Below are 21,232 nucleotides of genomic sequence, written 5' to 3'. Positions count from 1 at the left end.
AGCCATCTCATTCTCTGTCGTCCCCTTCTCCTCCCACCACCAACCTTTCCTAGCATCAGAGTCTTTTCCAGTGAGTCAACTCGTCGCATGAGGTGCCCAATGTATTGCAGTTTCAGCTTTAGCATCAGTCCTTCCAATGAACACCCAGGATTGATCTCCTTTAGAATGGACTGGTTGGATCTCCTTGAAGTACAAGGGACTCTCAAGAGTCTTCTCCAACACCACAGTTCTTTGGCGATCAAGCATCAATTCTTCGGCGATCAGCTTTCTTCACAGTCCAACTCTCACATCCATACATGACCACGGGAAAAACTATAGCCTTGACTAGATGGACCTTTGTTGGCAAAGTAATGTCTCTGCTTTTTAATATACTATCAAGGTTGGTCATAACTTTCCTGCCAAGGAGTAAGCGTCTTTTAATTTCATGGCTGCAATCAGCATCTGCAGTGATTTTGGAGCCCAAAAAAATAAAGTCTGACACTGTTTCCACTGTTACTTAGGAGAGTTGAATCTGGTGGGAAGTTTGGTCTGGTTTTAGCACAAAGTGTTCTGGGGTTTAAAATCTCATCTAGGCTTCACCTCGATCCATCCAAGCACACTTTCCAAGATGCTCGTCTTGTCAGGACTTAGCTCCACTTGTACGTTAGGAGCTCATTAATGGGTTATGAAGTTAGTGATTTTGGAGAGGATGACTGTGTGTGCTTCACAACTCAATCAAGCTCTCTATTCTTTCAGTTCAGTTCAGTTCAGTTCAGTCACTCAGTCGTGTCTGACTCTCCGCGACCCCATGAATCACAGCACTCCAGGCCTCCCTGTCCATCACCAACTCCCGGAGTTCACTCAAACTCATGTCCAAAGAGTCGGTGAGGCCATCCAGCCATCTCATTCTCTGTCGTCCCCGTCTCCTCCCACCCCCAACCTTTCCCAGCATCAGAGTCTTTTCCAGTGAGTCAACTCTTCACATGAGGTGGCCAAAGTATTGGAGTTTCAGCTTTAGCATCAGTCCTTCCAATGAACACCCAGGATTGATCTCCTTTAGAATGGACTGGTTGGATCTCCTTGTAGTTCAAGGGACTCTTAAGAGTCTTCTGCAGCACCACAGTTCAAAAGCATCAATTCTTTGGTGATCTATTCTTTATTTACCACTAAATTCTCCTTTGGTTTTTTATTTCATAGAAGCATGTGTTTAAGTTATGTTCCTGAGGTACAAAATGTAGCCGCCATCTTCCCCTCCCATGGGCTAGGCCTTGACTGAACATCAGATAATTCTGGTAATTATACTTTCTGCTGCTCCTCGCCAGGGATCCCTGAGGATGGGGTTTACCAAACTCTGTCAGTTATCAACCAGGCTCCTCTAGAGGAGTGTGAATCATCACCAGCTTCCCTGACTTTTAGGCTGATGCTCATCCTGTGCTGGTGAATAATTTTATAATTATGTGAATGTTGGGCTAAGCTAGAGGGATATCTGATCCCAGTGTGGATCTTCATTGTGGTGTCATCAGAAGTGTTAACGTCAGCTTCATAGCTTATTTATATTCTTTACTATTTTGTTTTTTAACTTAAAAAAGTGTCTTCCACTTTCATTGATATGTAATTGACATACAGGGACTGTATAATTGTAAAATATACACCATAATTAGTTGACTTATATACATGATGAAATGATTACCATAAAAAAATTTAGTGAGCATCCAATCTTATATAAATAGGAAAAATATTTTTTATTTGTGTTGAGAACTTTTAAGATTCTCTTAATCTTCATATGTAACATACACAGTGTTAATTTTATTTCATAGCTTAATTTCTTTTAGCTATGGATTCTTACAGCTTCATAGTACTTAACTTTATTTTGAGGTAATCCTTAACATGCTTTACACTGGATTTCTACTGATATGAGTTAATCTTAGGACCAAAGCAGCTGACATACAATGTGCCAACCCTAGTTAGTTAATTTAACTTACTCAGACTTCCTCTTGTTCGTGCTTGCTCTCTCAGTCGTGTCCAACTCTTTGTGACCCCGTGGACTGGAGCCCACCAGGCTCCTCTGCCCATGGGGATTCTCTAGGCAAGAATACTGGAGTGGGTTGCCATGCCCTTCTTTAGGGGATCTTCCTGACCCAGAGATTGAACCTGCATCTCCTAAACTGGCAGGCAGATTCTTTACCACTGAGCCACCAGGGAAGTCCATTTTCAATCATAAATGACTGCAATTACTGTGCATTTTTGAGCTGAACAAGGTAACACAGAATCAAATTTTTATATTTTTCAATTAATGAAACAATAGTTAATGTGATGAACTAAGGTTAAAGTCATCTTTGAAACTGTGTATCAGAGAAGAAATATCTAATTAAATTAACTTTTAACACAAGAAGTACCTGCAGTGGTGATCTGACATTGATTAAAGTTGTATTAAAACTACAAAGTGTCTGCACAAAGTATTTCAAAAGAGAAAAAGTTGTAACTGTGCATCTAGGTATATCTTCCCTTCCTCAAGTTACAATACCTTTCAGAAATTCATGTCCACCTTTCAGAAATGCACATCTTTACCCCATCCCAGAATGATTTTCAAGTGTGCACAGTTTCAATCAATAATTAGTATGGAATCATGGGAAATAAATCCTTTCTTAGAGGCACTCATCTTAACCACTGCCATCGTCCTTGACTTTAGTGCATCCAAACGTCAACCTTTCACTTCACTGTCATCTGCCTTTGGATCCACGTACATTTCTGATATTTTCTGAGACCAGAAAAGCCTAAGAAAGAAGAAAGCCCAGCAAATAAGTAAGTACGTTGTTTTCTCCATGTGTACTTGTGAATTGGCAGCGATTTCTCATTTTTCCCATGACCTGAGTTTAGTTTTCCCTTAGTGACTTTGTCTTCACACCTTTAATATATGCTGAATTTTATCACAGAAAATGCTGCTTTTCAATGAACTCCAATCTCTTCTTTGAAAACTCTCGGAAATGTTTGGCCTTGTATGAACAAAAGAACAGAAATCACTGAGAACAAATCTGCAACTGTAATACCTGAACACTGTTCTCCACAAAGAAATAAACAAGTGCTTCAGAACACGACAAATGGCAATATAATAAAAATAGGATTTGGAGTCACAAAAGAATCAAGCAATGAAGTTAAAAGACACTTTTTAGCTCAGGACACCAAACATAAGTTGTGGATAATTCAATGTCTGTGCTCAAACAAATTAGCTCATTTTCAGGATGAAATGCAGATTGCTTTATTAAAGATCCTTCTTTTTATCTAGACAGATATCTTGATGCTGAACCCAAGTGGCAGATATCTAAAATTCACATTATGTGTTCACTATAATGATGTCATCTCCATAGTTTGAATAATTCTGGGCTTGTATATTTACATAAAAATTTTCACTGGAAATCCAGAGCCACAACTAAATTTGTCGAAAAGGTCAATGGTGTTGGTGGGTGAGAAGCAAAGTCAGGTGAATCAGCTGGAGAACAGAGCAGAAACTATTTTAAAATAAACACCAGTTTATGGTCAACCACTTATAAAAGAATGAAACTAGAACACTTTCTTACATCATACACAAAAATAAACTCAAAATGGATTAAAGATCTAAATGTTAAGACCAGAAACTATAAAACTTCTAGAGGAAAATATAGGTAAAACACTCTCTGACATAAATCACAGCAAGAACCTCTATGACCCACCTCCCAGAGTAATGGAAATAAAAGCAAAAATAAACAAATGGGACCTCAGTTCAGTTCAGTTCAGTTGCTCAACTTAAAAGCTTTTGCATAACGAAGGAAACTACAAGCTTCAGAATGGGAGAAAATAATAGCAAATGAAGCAACTGACAAAGTATTAATCTCAAAAATATACAAGCAACTCCTGCAGCTCAATACCAAAAAAATAAATGACCCACTCAAAAAAGGGCTAAAGAACTAAACAGACATTTCTCCAAAGAAGACATGGCTAACAAACACATGAAAAGATGATCAACATCACTCATTATCGGAGAAATGCAAATCAAAACCACAATGAGGTACCATTTCACACCAGTCAGAATGGCTGCTACCAAAAAGTCTACAAACAATAAATGCTGGAGAGGGTGTGGAGAAAAGGGAACCCTCTTACACTGTTGGTGGGAATGCAAACTAGTACAGCCACTTGGAGAATAGTGTGGAGATTCCTTAAAAAATTGGAAATAGAACTGCCATACGACCCAGCAATCCCACTGCTGTGCATACACACCGAGGAAACCAGAATCAAAAGAGACACATGTACCCCAGTGTTTATCGCAGCACTGTTTATAATAGCCAGGACATGGAAGCAACCTAGATGTCCATCAGCAGATGAATAGATAAGAAAGCTGTGGTACATATACACAATGGAGGTGGATGAAACCGGAGCCTATTATACAGAGTGAAGTAAGTCAGAAAGAAAAACACCAATACAGTATATTACCGTATATATATATATATATATATATGGAATTTAGAAAGACAGTAACGATGACCCTATATATGAGACAGAAAAAGAGACACAGATATAAAGAACAGACCTTTGGACTCTGTGAGAGAAGGCGAGGGTGGGATGATTTGAGAGAATAGCATTGAAACATGTATGTTACCATATGTGAAACAGATGACCAGTCCAAGTGCGATGCATGAGGCAGGGTGCTCAAAGCCAGTGCACTGGGACAACCCAAAAGGATGGGATGGGGAGGGGCGTGGGGGGGATTCAGTGTGGGGGACACATGTACACCCATGGCTAATTCATGTCAATGTATGGCAAAAACCACCACAATATTGTAAAGCAATTAACCTCCAATTCAAATAAATAATTTAAAAAATAAATAAATAAACACCAGTTTAAACTGTTTGACTATGGCATTTGGTTTGCATCAGTTCAGTTCAGTTCACTCACTCAGTCATGTGACCCCATGGGCTGCAGCATGCCAGGCTTCCCTGCCCATCACCAACTCCCAGAGCTTGCTCAAACTCATGTCCATCTAGTTGGTGATGCCATCCAACCATCTCATCCTCTCCTTCGTCCCCTTCTCCTCCCACCTTCAATCTTTCCCAGCATCAGGGTCTTTTCTAATGAGTTCGTTCTTTGCATCAGGTGGCCAAAGTATTGGAGTTTCAGCATCAGTCCTTCCAATGAATATTCAGGAGTTTTAAGATTGACTGGTTTGATCTCCTTGCAGTCCAAGGGACTCTCAAGACTCCTCTCCAACACCACAGTTTCAAAGCATCAATTCTTCGGCACTCAGCTTTCTTTATGATCCAGCTCTCACATTCATACATGACTACTGGAAAAAACACAGCTTTAACTAGACAGACCTTTGCGGGCAAAGTAATGTCTCTGTTTTTTAATATGCTGTCTATATTGGTCATAGTTTTTCTCCCAAGGAGCAAGCATCTTTTAATTTCATGGCTGTAGTCAACATCTGCAGTGATTTTGGAGACTGAGAAAACAAAATCTGACACTGTTTCCATTGTTTCCCCAAATATTTGCCTTGAAGTAATGGGACCAGATGCCATGATCTTCGTTTTTTGAATGTTGAGTTTTAAGCCAGCTCTTTCACTCTCACCAAGAGGCTCTTTACTTCCTCTTCACTTTCTGCCATAAGGGTGGTGTCATCTGCATATCTGAGGTTATTGATATTTCTCCCGGCAATCTTGATTCCAGCTTGTGCTTCACCCAGCCCGGCATTTCGCGTGATGTGCTCTGCATAGAAGTTAAATAAGCAGGGAGACAACACACAGCCTTGACGTACTGTATTCCTGATTTGGAATCAGTCAGTTGTTCCAGGTCCAGTTCCAACTCTTGCTTCTTGACCTGCATGCAGATTTCTCAGGAGACAGGTAAGGTGATGTGGGATAACCATCTCTTGAAGAATTTTCCAGTTTGTTGTGACCCTACAGTCAAAGGCTTTGGCATAGTCAATAAAGCAGAAGTAGATGTTTTTCTGGAACTCTCTTGCTTTTTCAATGATCCAACAGATGTTGGCAATTTTATCTCTGGTTCCTCTGCCTTTTCTAAATCCAGTTTGAACATCTGGAAGTTCACAGTTCATGTACTGTTGAAACCTGGCTTGGAGAATTTTGAGCATTACTTTACTAGCATGTGAGATGAGTGCAATTGTGTGGTAGTTTGAGCATTCTTTGGCATTGCCTTTCTTTGGGATTGGAATGAAATCTGACCTTTTCCAGTCCTGTGGCCACTGCTGAGTTTTCCAAATTTGCTGGCATATTGAGTGCAGCACTTTCACAGCATCATCTTTCAGGATTTGAAATAGCTCAACTGGAATTCCATCACCTCCACTAGTTTTGTTCATAGTGATGCTTCCTAAGGCCCACATGACTTCACATTCCAGGATGTCTGGCTCTAGGTGAGTGATCACACCATCGTGGTTATCTGGTTCATTAGGATCTTTTTGTACAGTTCTTCTGTGTATTCTTGCCTCCTCTTCTTAATATCTTCTGCTTCTGTTAGGTCCATACCTTTTCTGTTCTTTATTGTGCCCATCTTTGCATGAAATGTTCCCTTGATATCTCTAATTTTCTTGAAGAGATCTCTAGTATTTCCCATTCTATTGTTTTCCTTTATTTCTTTGCACTGATCACTGAGGAAGGCTTTCTTATCTTTCCTTGCTATTATTTGAAACTGTGCACTCAAATGGATATATCTTTCCTTTTCTCTTTTGCCTTTAGCCTCTCTTCTTTTCTCAGCTATTTGTAAGGCCTTCTCAGATGACCATTTTGCCTTTTTGCATTTCTTTTCCTTGGGGGTGGTCTTGATCACTGCCTCCTGTACAATCATCTGGAGAACAGAGCAGAAAATATTTTAAATATTTTAAAATAAACACCAGTTTAAACTGTTTGACTATGGCATTGGGTTTGTATGAATAAACATGATACTGTTTCATAAGACAATTTAAAAACGATATGAAAAAGAAAACAGCCTTTCAAATAAATGGCTTACTGTCCATTTTGTAATACTGAAATAAGAAGGACAAAGATTTTAAAAAAGAGAAGAGTCAATAGAAACATGTTTGTGAGATGAGAGTACCCACTTTTTGTTTAAATAGTGTATTGATTGAATATCGGCATTCAGCCTTTGAAACAGTTCCATCCACAGCAGTGATGCTTTCCGCGTAATGTCAGGGCTGAGTCACCAGAACCAGGAGGTGGCATTTTACTCGTAAGGCTTTGTGCGTCCCCATTTCAGTGTGGCCACAGGGGAAAGTGGAGACTTCCAGGGCCTCAGACTGAATAGCATTAGGATGAGCGTGGCCGCTCTAAGCCGATGTGCTGGTGACAACTCACATCCTAAGATATGACTTCAGAGGCAGATAATATTGAAAAATATTAAAAAATAAAAAATTGATAATATAAAAAAAAAAGATATTTCATTTGGTATGAAATTACCAAAGGGTAAGGCAGTGAGCTTCAAGCCAACCTTTTCACTCTCCTCTTTCACTTTCATCAAGAGGCTCTTTAGTTCCTCTTCACTTTCTGCCATAAGGGTGGTGTCATCTGCATATCTGAGGTTATTGATATTTCTGCCAGCAATCTTGATTCCGGCTTGTGCTTCTTCCAGCCCAGAGTTCCTCATGATGTACTCTGCATATAAGTTAAATAAGCAAGGTGACAATATACAGCCTTGACGTACTATTTTTTGGGCTCCAAAATCACTGCAGATGCTGATTGCAGCCATGAAATTAAAAGATGCTTACTCCTTGGAAGGAAAGTTATGACCAACCTAGATAGTATATTAAAAAGCAGAGACATTACTTTGCCAACCAAGGTCCGTCTAGTCAAGGCTATGGTTTTTCCCATGTTCATATATGGATGTGAGAGTTGGACTGTGAAGAAAGCTGATTGCCAAAGAATTGATGCTTTTGAACTGTGGTGCTGAAGAAGACTGTTGAGAGTCCCTTGTACTTCAAGGAGATCCAACCAGTCCATTCTAGAGGAGATCAATCCTGGGTGTTCATTGGAAGGACTGATGCTGAAGCTGAAACTGCAGTACTTTGGCCACCTCATGCGACGAGTTGACTCACTGGAAAAGACTCTGATGCTGGGAAAGGTTGGGGGCAGGAGGAGAAGGGGATGACAGAGAATGAGATGGTTGGATTGCATCACCGACTCTGTGGACATGCTGCTGCTGCTAAGTCACTTAAGTCGTGTCTGACTCTGTGTGACCCCACAGACGGAAGCCCACCAGGCTCCCCCATCCCTGGGATTCTCCAGGCAAGAACACTGGAGTGGGTTGCCATTTCCTTCTCCAATGTGTGAAAGTGAAAAAGTGAAGTCGCTCAGTCGTGTCCGACCCTTAGCGACCCCATGGACTGCAGCCTACCAGGCGCCTCCATCCATGGGATTTTCTAGGCAAGAGTACTGGAGTGGCTTGCCATTGCCTTCTCCTCCGGGAGTGGTGATGGACAGGGAGGCCTGGCGTGCTGTGATTCATGGGGTCGTGGAGAGTTGGACACGACTGAGCGACTGAACTGAACTGAACTGAACTGAACTGAAGGCAGTGAGGGTAATGAAATCAGCCCTCGTCACTATGCATAAAACAGATGACTAAGGAGAACCTGCTGCACAGCACGGGGAATTCGGTTCAGCGCTCCATGGTGATCTAAATGGGAAGGAAACCCAGAAACGAGGGCACGTGTGTACATACAGCTGATCCACTTTGCTGTAGGGTAGAAATGAACACAGCATTGTAAAGCGTCTGTATCCCATTAAAAAACCCTGCATACAAGGCACTTGTGTCGGCTGTAGGTTTGCAAGCGTTGGATAAGCAATAAAAACCTGTCTTCACGGAGCTCAAGGTCTAGTGGAGAGAAAGAGAAGATGCAGGATTAATAAATCCATAAACACAGGAAACTGAAGAGATCTATGTCATTAACTGCCGTGAGCAAAACAAGCAAGGAAGCGATTTAGGGCATTTCTGGTGATGACGCAGTTTGTAAAGATGGCTACAGTTTGTAAAGATGGCTACCTCTAAGAAGGTAACATTTGAACAGCCTGAGCGTGCAGGAGCGCCGTGTGTGCCGGAGACCGGGGACACTCGTGGAAGCGCATTCACAGGAGAGGGAACAGAACCTGCAAAGACCCCGAGGCAGGGGCGCGGTGAGGAAGCCTGTCTGTCTGGGGCCAGGAGAAGGAGCAAGACCGAGGATACGCAGGGCTCGCAGGTTATTTATTTGACGACTGAGGCTCCTGCTCCAAGTGACAGGACGGCTTTGGAGGGGGTGGTAAAGAGAGACTTTGTCGACTTAGCGTGAACATCCATTAAATTCACATTTAGCCTCCAATTCTATCACACCAGAGATTTGTTGTTAAGTTTCCGGTAAAATATTAAGGCTCCTTAGGTGGTGCAATGGTAAAGAATCAGCTTGCCAGTGAAAGAGATGGAGGAGACACAGGCCGGATTCTTGGGTGGGGAAGATTTCCTGGAGAAGGGCATGGCAACCCGCTCCGGTATTCTTGCTTAGAGAATCCCAGGGACAGAGGAGCCTGGCGGGCAACAGTCCATGGGGTCGCAAAGAGTCGGACACGACTGACTGACTGAGCATATTGTCAAATGAAGGAAAGCATTAGAAATGCCCAGAGGTCCTATGGCAGCCGGGGAATGAGATGCTGTCTCATGAATGTGAAACCATCCCAGGAGATGATACACACTTTCTCTGGTATACAAATCCTTCTACAACCATAGTACTCTTATAAGGGCACTTTCCCACTTGCAAATAATTCATGTGTATATATTCTTTCTGTTGTAAAGAATGCAAGTTAGTACTACCATGCTTTATTGATCATTAGAAAATATTTGGTTAACAGAAAGTTGTTTTTAAAAAGCAGATGAACACTCAGCAAAGACCATTAAAATGGTTTATTTTTAAACTCCCTTCTTAGAGTGTGTCACTGGAGTCAATAAAAGTGTTATTCACACTTTTCAGCGCAGTTACCGTTTTGCTATTTAAGACTTCCATCAAGGACCACTTGTTAGTCTTATTTTTTGAGTTTTGATTTTTATTTTTGGCTGTGCTGGGTCTTCGTTGCTGCACTGAGGCTGTGTCTAGTCGCTGCGTCAGGGGGCTCCTCTCTAGTTCCCATGTATGCGAGGACTCCTCATTGTGGTGGCTTCTTTTCTGTTGTGAAGCGAGTTGTGGGCTCTCCATTCACGGGCTTCATCGGCTGTAGTACTCAGACTCAGTTGCTCTGCAGCATGTGGGATCTTCTCAGCCCAGGGAGTGAACCCGTGTCCCCTGCACTGATGGGTGGATGCTTACCCAGGGAAGTCCCACTTGTTAGTCTTGATACTTGACACTGTGCCCCTGGAGCTTGGAGGGTTGGTTTTAGGCTCACAAACACTTCACGCCCATGACTCCACGCAGGTGTGATGGAGGGCTTGTCATTGCAGAGGGCGGTCTCCACCCCTAGGGAGGTGGAGATGCCCACCATGGGTGGAGAACTCGGATGTTCCACTTGGTCCCTGAATGAGAGAGAGCATCCATGCACAGGCGGGAGCTGGGGGTGGGGCAGGCTAAGCCAGGCTCACCCAACCTCTGCTGGGGACCCGGCTGCAGCAGGAACTCCAAGTGTCGAATGTCTTCTGTAAAAAGGAGACAGACGTACTTGCATGAAGGCAGGATACAAGGACTCCTTGCTGCTCCTCTTCGCCTCCTGCCTTTGGTCCCGGGGCTGGATGACCTCACAGCCCAGGTCTCGCTGAGGCTGTAAATGCTGGTGGTCGGTGGACGTGATTCAATGCCTCCCTTTGCCTTGTGGTTGCTTATTCAAAGTGAAAACATTAGTCGCTCAGTTGTGTCCGACTCTTTGGGGCCCCATGGACTGTAACCTACCAGGCTCCTCTGTCCATGGCATTTCCCAGGCAAGAATGCTGGAGTGGATTGCCGTTCCCTTCTCCAGGGGATTTCCTGACCCAGGGCTCGGACACGTGTCTCCTTCTGGGCAGGCAGATCCTTTACCCCTGAGCCACCTGGGAAGTCCAAACCGCTCCTCAGGAGAGAGCAAAGCCCAGGAGTGGAGGTCAGCCCCACAGTCATCCCAGCAAACAGTGGGCTTCCTCCATCAGGGAGGGCAGCTCGGGTTCATCTCCTCCAAGTGCGTCTCCCTGGAAATAAAGCTGTGATGATTATCAGTCTACTTACTCCTGAGAAACAGTCATCCGAAACATTAGTGTAGCTTTCATTGAGGTAAACACACTAGTTTTCAGAGAACCACAGCAGATGCTGGAATGTTTCTGTCGCCCTCGATGCTTGAGGAGAGTAAGTTTTCCTTTGTTTTGTTTTAGATTACTAGTCATGAGTAAACAAGTGTAACCTTTTTTTTTTCTTGACACACCTGGGTAAATAATTCAAATATAATCCTTTCTTATAAGGCATAAGAAATTGTAAATTGTCTAATATGTGCTTAACTGACTTTGTGCTTAAGGTCACTAACAATGAGACTAAAGATGAAAATAATGAAATAAAGCCATTATTTCTGCTGCTGATGAATTTATAATAATAGTTAAGTACAGAGCTGAACCTCTATTATTCTCTTGCCATTTATGTAACATGAACCAAAATGTTTCCATTTTAGATCCCATTACATTGTATTATAATTGTGGGAATTGTCACAGTTCCCTACTCTACACTTTCAGAATGTGTTATAATAAATTTGTGTAAGTCAAGATCTATAAGTCAAGTAAGTTGATTCCACTTGGAAAAATAACCTGGCTCTGGGAGTGCAGACTCAGCTTGCTGCAAACCTTCAGGAAGCATCTCAGCGGGCTTCTTTAGTTGGCAGAATAACATAACAAAAAGAGAGCCAATTATATGAGAAAAATAAGGGCCACTTTTGTCAGTCATAGCATTCATAGTTTTCTTGCAATAAAATGATGGTTATATTCCTTGTTTATCTGAAGTGTTTAAATGTTGTGTTACAATAATATTTTCCTTCAGCACATTTCACCATCTTCTAACATTTCTTTCCAATCATATAACATTACTCAATATTCTTACTTAGTAAAAATTGACTCAATATATTTTTTTATTTTTCTTAAAACTTATTTAAAATGTATCTGGCTGCCTTAGGCCTTAGTTGCAGCAAGTGGACTGTTTCATCTTCATTGCAGCTGGACTCTTTAGTGGCGGCATGTGGGGTCTAGTTCCCTGACCAGGGATCGAACCCACCCACCCTGCGCTGGGAGCGAGGAGTCTTAGCCACTGGACCACCAGGGAAGTCCCTGGGCTCAGCACTTTCGATCCATCTAAGTGCCACTGTCCTTCCTTTTATGATACATTTGGTCTTGTTCTTGAGTATTTACTTTTTGAAATAAATTCACTATGGTTCCATTTTTTATATACTTTTCTCTACTGCAACATGGTATCTTAGATTCCATCTGCTTTAGGTCATGGAGATAAGAGTGACTGATGAAGTGTGTGTGGAGCTAATAGTACCATCAGTTTTCCTAAACATGAATTTAGAAACACCCTTCACTCCTCCGTCTGTGTCATCTGTTCTGTGGGACACAGTAACCACAGCCGATCAAATAGAGATATACTGTTTTAATCTGTCGTTTTATGGGCTTCCAAGAGGCTCAGATGGTAAAGAATCAGCCTGCAATGAGAGAGACCTGAGTTCGATCCCTGGGTTGGGAAGATCCCCTGGAGGAGGGCAGTATTCTCACCTGGAGAATCCGCATGGACAGAGGAGCCTGGAGCGCTGCAGTCCGTGGGGTCACAAGTCGGACACAACTGAGCAACTAAGCACAACACAGCACATCACTGTTTATACGCCAATTACAGGCCTCCCCCTGTGGCTCATTGGGTAAAAAATCTGCCTGCAATGCAGAAGCCACAGGAGACGCAGGTTTGATCCCAGCATCTGGAAGATCTCCTGGAGGAGGAAATGGCAACCCGCTCCAATATTCTCGGCAGGAGAATCCCATGGACAGAGGAGTCTGGCGGGCTACAGTCCATGGGATCACAAAGAGTCAGACACAACAAAAGCTCACACCCACGCCTGTGGCAGTTACACTGCAGTACTGCAGTGACACAGGTTAAGAAACAGTAACTACCAGTAATCTAGATATTTCTATTGTACTTCTATAAAAGTAACAGGAAATGCTTTTTTAGTTTTAGACTCTGTGGGAGAAGGTGAGGGTGGGATGATTTGAAAGAATGGCACTGAAACATGTCTATTATCATATGTGAAACAGATCACCAGTCCAGGTTTGATGCATGAGACAGGGTGCTCCGGGCTGGTGCACTGGGATGACCCTGAGGGATGGGATGGGGAGGGAGGTAGGAGGGGGGTCAGGATGGGCAACACATGTACACCCGGGGCAGATTCATGTCAATGTAAGGCCAAAACCACCACAATATTGTAAAGTAATTATCCTCCCATTTAAATTAATTAATCAATTTTTAAAAATTGGGTCTTATATTCACTTTGTTGTTCAGTTGCTAAGTTGTGTGCAACTCTTTGCGATCCCAGGGACTGCTGCCTTTTCATACTGTTCATGCAGTTTCCCAGCAAGAATGTTGGAGTGGGTTGCCATTTTCTTCTCCAGTGGACCCCGTTTTGTCAGAACTCTTCACTAAGACCTGTCTGTCATGGGTGGCCCTGCACGGCATGGCTCATAGCTGCATTGAGTTATGCAAGCCCTTCGCCAGGACAAGGCTGTGATGTGTGAAACAGATAACTCACAAGAACCTCCATACAGCACAGGAGACTCTGCTCAGTGCTCTGTGGGAACTTAAATGGGAAGGAAATCCAAAAAAGAGGGGATCCGTGTATACATGTGGCTGGTTCACTTTGCTGTACAGCAGACATTAACACAACTGTGTACAGTAACTATACTCCAATAAAAAAAAAGTAAAGAAAAAGAATGAGGCTGTTACAATTCTGTGCAGCTCAGTTAGAGATACATGAATCTTCGAAAGCCTTGTGAACTACTCAAAGCATGATTCATGAGATAAGAGAATGATGAATGAGACGGTGGGTGTTAGCCGAGCCCACTGTGGTCAGCATTTCACAGTACATATCAATCAGTCATGCTGTATGCCTTAAACCTATACAGTGATGTATGTCAATTATTTCCTAATAAAGCTGGAAAAGTAATAAAACAAATTTTAAAATTAAAAAACAAAAAAATCATGTTGAGGTTTGACAGAAAACAGCAAAATTCTGTAAAGCAATTATTCTTCAATAAAAAAGAATAAGTTAATTTTAAAAATAGGTCATATTGGAGTCATTTAGATCAGCCCCATGAGAAGCCTCCTGTCTTCAAGGGGTCCTCCTTCAAACACCAACCTCTGCTTCCAAAGTTTCAGTGTTTCCTGAGTCCTTGTGTGCAAGATTCAAAGCCTCTGAACTGGTACACAGAAGTGCTCCTAATCTGAACCTTGTAAATCCCCCTCACCTTCTTTATACTCAAACACTTCTTCATGTTAAGTATTCACAGTCACTCGTGATTATTTGTGTTCATCACCTCTGCACACGTTGTTCTTTCCTGACTGCCTGGAAAACTCCCAGTATCCTCTAAGAGCTAACCTGAGTGTTAACTTCTCTAAATTGAACCCTATTCAGGGAGTGCATTTAAGCACCTCCCCTGAAAGGCTTTCTTCTGGACCCTGACCCTGCTTTCCCTGCCCTGGAGCCTGGCCCAGCCTGGCGACCCACTGCGTTGTACGCTCACATACAGTGAGCTGTATGTGCCTTGAATAATTTGTCATAACGTCGGACACCACTGAGCAACTGAACAAGGACTCCCAAGTGAAACTTCTACGGTTGCTATTTCAGGGAACGGCCACAAGGCGGCAGGCTTGTCTCAAACCCAATTGTGATTATCTGGGAAATGAAAGCTTTTGGGAATTTTAATTCAGGGCTGTAATTTAATGTGGAATGTACCTGAACGAACACTCAAACTCTTCTGTGTTTTTCCTGAGTATTCTTTAAATTAACCTTTATCCCATATTATAGTTACATTGATAGACAATGTGTTGTCCGTGGAAGGTGAACTGAATATATTCTCTATTTTGCTATTATGTTATTTCTGCTTTCTCACCATTGTACCCTGATTAAATTCTAGAGACATAACTTCTGTTACTTTTTAATTTACCATCTAAGCCACTGGGGAAGCCCCTCATCTACATTCAGTTCAGTTCAGTCACTCAGTCGTGTCCGACTCTCTGCGACCCCATGAATCACAGCACGCCAGGCCTCCCTGTCCATCACCAACTCCCCGAGTTCACTCAAACTCATGTCCATCGAGTCGGTGATGCCATCCAGCCATCTCATTCTCTGTCGTCTCCTTCTCCTCTTGCCCCCAATCCTTCCCAGCATCAGAGTCTTTTCCAGTGAGTCAACTCATCGCATGAGGTGGCCAAAGTACTGCAGTTTCAGCTTTAGCATCAGTCCTTCCAATGAACACCCAAGATTGATCTCCTTTAGAATGGACTGGTTGGATCTCCTTGCAGTTCAAGGGACTCTCAAGAGTCTTCTCCAGCACCACAGTTCAAAAACATCAATTCTTCGGTGCTCAGCTTTCTTCACAGTCCAACTCTCACATCCATACATGACCACTGGAAGATGACACCACCCTTATGGCAGAAAGTGAAGAGGAACTCAAAGGCCTCTTGATGAAAGTGAAAGAGGAGAGTGAAAAGTTTGGCTTGAAGCTCAACATTCAGAAAACGAAGATCATGGCATCTGGTCCCATCACTTCATGGGAAATAGATGGGGAAACAATGGAAATAGTGTCAGACTTTATTTTTTGGGGCTCCAAAATCACTGCAGATGCTGATTGCAGCCATGAAATTAAAAGACGCTTACTCCTTGGAAGGAAAGTTATGACCAGCCTAGATAGCATATTAAAAAGCAGAGACATTACTTTGCCAACAAAGGTCCGTCTAGTCAAGGCTATGGGTTTTCCCGTGGTCATGTATGGATGTGAGAGTTGGATTGTGAAGAAAGCAGATCGCCGAAGAATGGATGCTTTTGAACTGTGGTGCTGGAGAAGACTCTCAAGAGTCCCTTGGACTGCAAGGAGATCCAGCCAGTCCATTCTAAAGGAGATCAGTCCTGGGTGTTCATTGGAAGGTCTGATGCTAAAGCTGAAACTCCAATACTTTGACCACCTCATGCGACGCATTGACTCACTGGAAAAGACTCTGATGCTGGGAAGGATTGGGGGCGGGAGGAGACGGGGACGACAGAGAATGAGATGGCTGGATGGCATCACCGCCTCGATGGACATGAGTTTGAGTGAACTCCGGGAGTTGGTGATGCACAGGGAGGCCTGGCGTGCTGTGATTCATGGGGTTGCGGAGAGTCGGACACGACTGAGCGACTGGACTGAGCTGACTGAGACTAGATGGGCCTTGGTTGGCAAAGTAACGTCTCTGCTTTTTAATATACTATCAAGGTTGGTCATAACTTTCCTTCCAAGGAGTAAGCGTCTTTTAATTTCATGACTGCAGTCAGCATCCGCAGTGATTTTGGAGCCCAAAAAGATAAAGTCTGACACTGTCTCCACTGTTTTCCCATCTATTTCCCATGAAGTGATGGGACCATCTACATTAGCAGAACAAAAATAATACCACCAAAGTTAGGAATCTGATTATGAAATAACATGTTCCAAATTATTTGGAAGTAGTTAGGCCTTTCTTTTTGAAAGGAATGATTTTGAAATAGCCCAAACTTTGGTCGATCTTGCATTTCTGTGTGAAAATAGCAACAGTATTTGAAACATTCTTTCCATTTATTTTAAACTCTTCTCTGGGAAACTAAACCCCACAGTGCTTTTGCCCATTAGGCTCAGGCAGTGTGATAAAATAGAATGGAAAAAAAATGAGCTATCTCAGATGTCCTTAGACAGTCTGGTAAGTGACTTGTCTCAAGAAACTGCGAGGCTTGAGTTCACTGCTGTTGACGGATAATACACTTCATAAGCCTGGAAGGGTCACTGACGTACATCCACATCACTTAGCATAATCTTCTAGCAACCAGAGACCGAAGGTTTCAGGAGCTGTGGCAGGAAGTTCTCACCTTCCACTGAATCTCAGTCTCTGTGACTTCCTGAACCCCTTGAAAGTGAAAGTCTCTCAGTCATGTCCGACTCTTTGCGACCCCATGGACTGCAGCATGCAGGCTTCCCAGTGCATCACCAACTCCAGGAGCTTGCTCAAACTCATGTCCATCCAGTCAGTGATGCCATGCAACCATCTCATCCTCTGTTGCCCCCTTCTCCTCCTGACTTCAATCTTTCCCAGGATTAGGGTCTTTTCCAAAAGTCAGTTCTTCAAATCAGATGGCCGAAGTATTGCAGTTTCAGCTTCAGCATCAGTCCTTCCAATGAATTTCCAGGACTGATTTCCCTTAGGATAGACTGGTTTGTTCTCCTTGCCATCCAAGAGACTCTCAAGAGTTTTCTCCAACACCATAGTTCCAAAGCATCAATTCTTCGGCACTCAGCTTTCTTTATGATCCAGCTCTCACATCCATACATGACTACTGGCAAAACCATAGCTTTGACTAGATAGGCCTTTGTTGGCAAAGTAATGTCTCTGCTTTTTAATATGCTGTCTACGTTTGTCATAGCTTATCTTCCAAGGAGCAAGCGTCTTTTAATTTCATGGCTACAGTCACCATCTGCAGTAATTCTGGAGCCCAAGAAAATAAAGTTTCTCACTGTTTGCATTATTTCCCCATCTATTTGCCATGAGGTGATGGAACTGGGTGTCATAATCTTCATTTTTTGAATGTTTATTTTTAAGCCAGCTTTTCTACTCTCCTCTTTCAGTTTCATCAAGAGGCTCTTTAGTTCTTCACTTTCTGCCATAAGGGTGGTGTCATTTGCATATCTGAGGCTATTGACATTTCTCCTGGCAATCTTGATTCCAGCTTGTGCTTCATCCAGCCCAGCATTTCGCTGCATAGAAGTTGATAAGCAAGGTGACAGTATACAGCCTTGATGTACCCTTTTCCTCCCCTTCGGGCCCTTGTTGGAGAGAAGTGGCTGCCACGTGGCGGGGACACAGCTCTGGAAAGGCACAGGTGACCCGGAAGTGGGGTCTCCCTCCCGCCCTCACCTGTGCAGCGGGACCACACAGGGCCGGCCGCCCCAGCTCCGGCTAAGCCTTCCGATGTCCGCAGCACCCACGACCCTCCGCCTGCATCCCGCAGACACCGAGCTCCCAGATAACCTTCCCCAAGTGTCTCAATAAGAAAGAGAGTGGGAAGAAGAGAGGGAGAGAAAACTCTTTCCTAAGCTTCTAAACTGTCACGGAGCAGACGGTGATGAGGGTGCATCCTCGCAGCTGAGCGTCCATCCTTGGCCGCTCGGCTCCGCGGTCCGGTCCGGCCATCTCCACCCGCGTGTCTCCGGCCACAGAGGCCTTCTCTCAGCCCCGTGTATCTCCCGTAGCTCCCACCGTCTCAGGACTTTAAACAGCCCCCTCATGCGGTGCAAGGAAATCGGCTCTTTCAGAAATGTATTAACTCACATAGATTTCAAATGTATTATTCTTCCAAACGGCTGAAAACGTGGACCCTTTTAAAGAATGTGTTTGTTTATTGTGTTTATTTGGCTGCATCAGGTCTTGGTTGGGGCACACCGGGTCTTCGCGGCGCTTCTGCGGGATCTTGTGAGTCGCTGTGCAAACTCTAGTTGCGGCTCTGCGGCTCTGTAGCTGCAGCACGGAAGCTCGGTTGCCCCTTGGTATGTGAGATTTTAGTTCTCCGATCAGCGATTGAACCCGAGTCCCCGGCACTGCACGGTGGATTCTTAACCACTGGGCCACCAGGGATGTCCCTGAAATGTTCACTTTTAAACACTGAGATAGCCAGTTTGATGTGAGCCGTTGCCTCGGTGCACAGCTGAATGCGTGTGCCACGTCACGCAGTAATTTCAGCAGGTTTTAGACACACACAGCCATAGCACGAAGCGTTTCTCACAGATCTGCAGAAAGCGGGGCACTACCAAAACTCTGGCTTACAGGTTTCAAAGCGATGACGTAAAAGTGCCGTCAGCGTCGTGAGAATCGCTAGCAGATTCCCAGTTGCGCTTTGACAACGTCTTCGTTGTTGCCCTGGGGTGCTTGCTAATGCTGAGCACAGGTCGGATCTAGCTCTTCTGCAGACGTGTGTGCTGAGCCCCGTCTCCGCGGTGCTGGGCAGACAGCAGCAGGGAGAGCGGAGCTCTTCTTACTTCTCTGAAAGGCATTTTTACAGCCTTTCTCAACTGTGTCCTGATTTAAAATAATCCAAACTAATATTTCTCAAAATAAAGCCATAATACAATTACCTGAAGATGACGAAATTTTTTTTAAAAAAATATACATTACAAAACGCTATTAAGTCACTCTTTTTATGGATCAGTTGATGAAAGTTCTGGTGAGATACATAAAACAATAACTATGAGCGGCTGCTACTGCTAAGTCACTTCAGTCGTGTCCGACTCTGTGCGATCCCATAGACGGAAGCCCACCAGGCTCCCTGGTCCCTGGGATTCTCCAGTCAGGAACACTGGAGTGGGTTGCCATTTCCTTCTCCAATGCCTGAAAGTGAAAAGTGAAAGTGAAGTCGCTCTGTTGTGTCCGAGACTCTTAGCAACCCCACAGACTGCAGCCCACCAGGCTCCTCCATCCATGGAATTTTCTAGGCAAGAGTACTGGAGTGGCTTGCCATTGCCTTCTCCGAACTTATTTATTAACACTTCAAATTCAAAACTATGTACATTAGCTCTATTTGTGATTTGGATCAAATCAGCTTGAAGAAATCAGATCATTCTTCATCAGACTGAAGAAATCACTAGACCTAAAGAGAAAGGAAACACCCTCTTCCAACAACACAAGAGAAGACTCTACACATGGACATCATCAGATGGTCAACACCGAAATCAGATTGATTATATTCTTTGCAGCCAAAGATGGAGAAGCTCTATACAGTTAGCAAAAACAAGACCAGGAGCTGACTGTGGCTCAGATCATGAACTCCTTATTGCCAAATTCACACTTAAATTGAAGAAAGTAGGGAAAACCACTAGACCATTCAGATATGACCTCAATCAAATCCCTTATGATTATACAGTGGAAGTAAGAAATAGATTTTAGGGTCTAGATCTGATAGATAGAGTGCCTGATGAGCTCTGGACGGAGGTTCATGACATTGTACAGGAGACAGGGACCAAGACCATCCCCATGGAAAAGAAATGCAAAAAAGCAAACTGGCTGTCTGAGGAGGCCTTACAAATAGCTGTGAAAAGAAGAGAAGCGAAAAGCAAAGGAGGAAAGGAAAGATATAAGCATCTGAATGCAGAGTTCCAAAGAATAGCAAGGAGAGATAAGAAAGCCTTCCTCAGCGATCAATGCAAAGAAATAGAGGAAAACAACAGGATAGGAAAAACAAGAGATCTCTTCAAGAAAATTAGAGATATCAAGGGAACATTTCATGCAAAGATGGGCTCGATAAAGGACAGAAATGGTATGGACCTAACAGAAGCAGAAGATATTAAGAAGAGGTGGCAAAAATACACAGAAGAACTCTACAAAAAAGATCTTCACGACCAAGATAGTCACGATGGCATGATCACTCACCTGGAACCAGACATCTTGGAATGTGAAGTCAAGTGGGCCTTAGAGAGGATCATGACGAACAAAGCTAGTGGAGGTGATGGAATTCCAATTGAGCTATTTCAAATCCTGAAAGATGATGCTGTGAAAGTGCTGCACTCAATACGCCAGCAAATTTGGAAAACTCAGCAGTGGCCACAGGACTGGAAAAGGTCAGTCTTCATTCCAATCCCAAAGAAAGGCAATGCCAAAGAATGCTCAAACTACCGCACAATTGCACTCATCTCACACGCTAGTAAAGTCATGCTCAAAATTCTCCAAGCTAGGCTTCAGCAATATGTGAACCGTGAACTTCCAGATGTTCAAGCTGGTTTTAGAAAAGGCAGAGGCACCAGAGATCAAATTGCCAACATCCGCTGGATCATGGAGAAAGCAAGAGAGTTCCAGAAAAACATCTATTTCTGCTTCATTGACTATGCCAAAGCCTTTGACTGTGTGGATCACAATAAACTGTGGAAAATTCTGAAAGAGATGGGGATACCAGACCACCTGACCTGCCTCTTGAGAAACCTGTATGCAGGTCAGGAAGCAACAGTTAGAACTGTACATGGAACAACAGACTGGTTCCAAATAGGAAAAGGAGTACGTCAAGGT

The sequence above is a fragment of the Moschus berezovskii genome, chromosome 18 (genome assembly GCF_049115385.1).
Source record: "Moschus berezovskii isolate FMDL1 chromosome 18, NW_MosBer_1.0, whole genome shotgun sequence".
NCBI classification, from domain to species: Eukaryota; Metazoa; Chordata; class Mammalia; order Artiodactyla; family Moschidae; genus Moschus; species Moschus berezovskii.
This window is presented reverse-complemented; position numbering follows the sequence as displayed.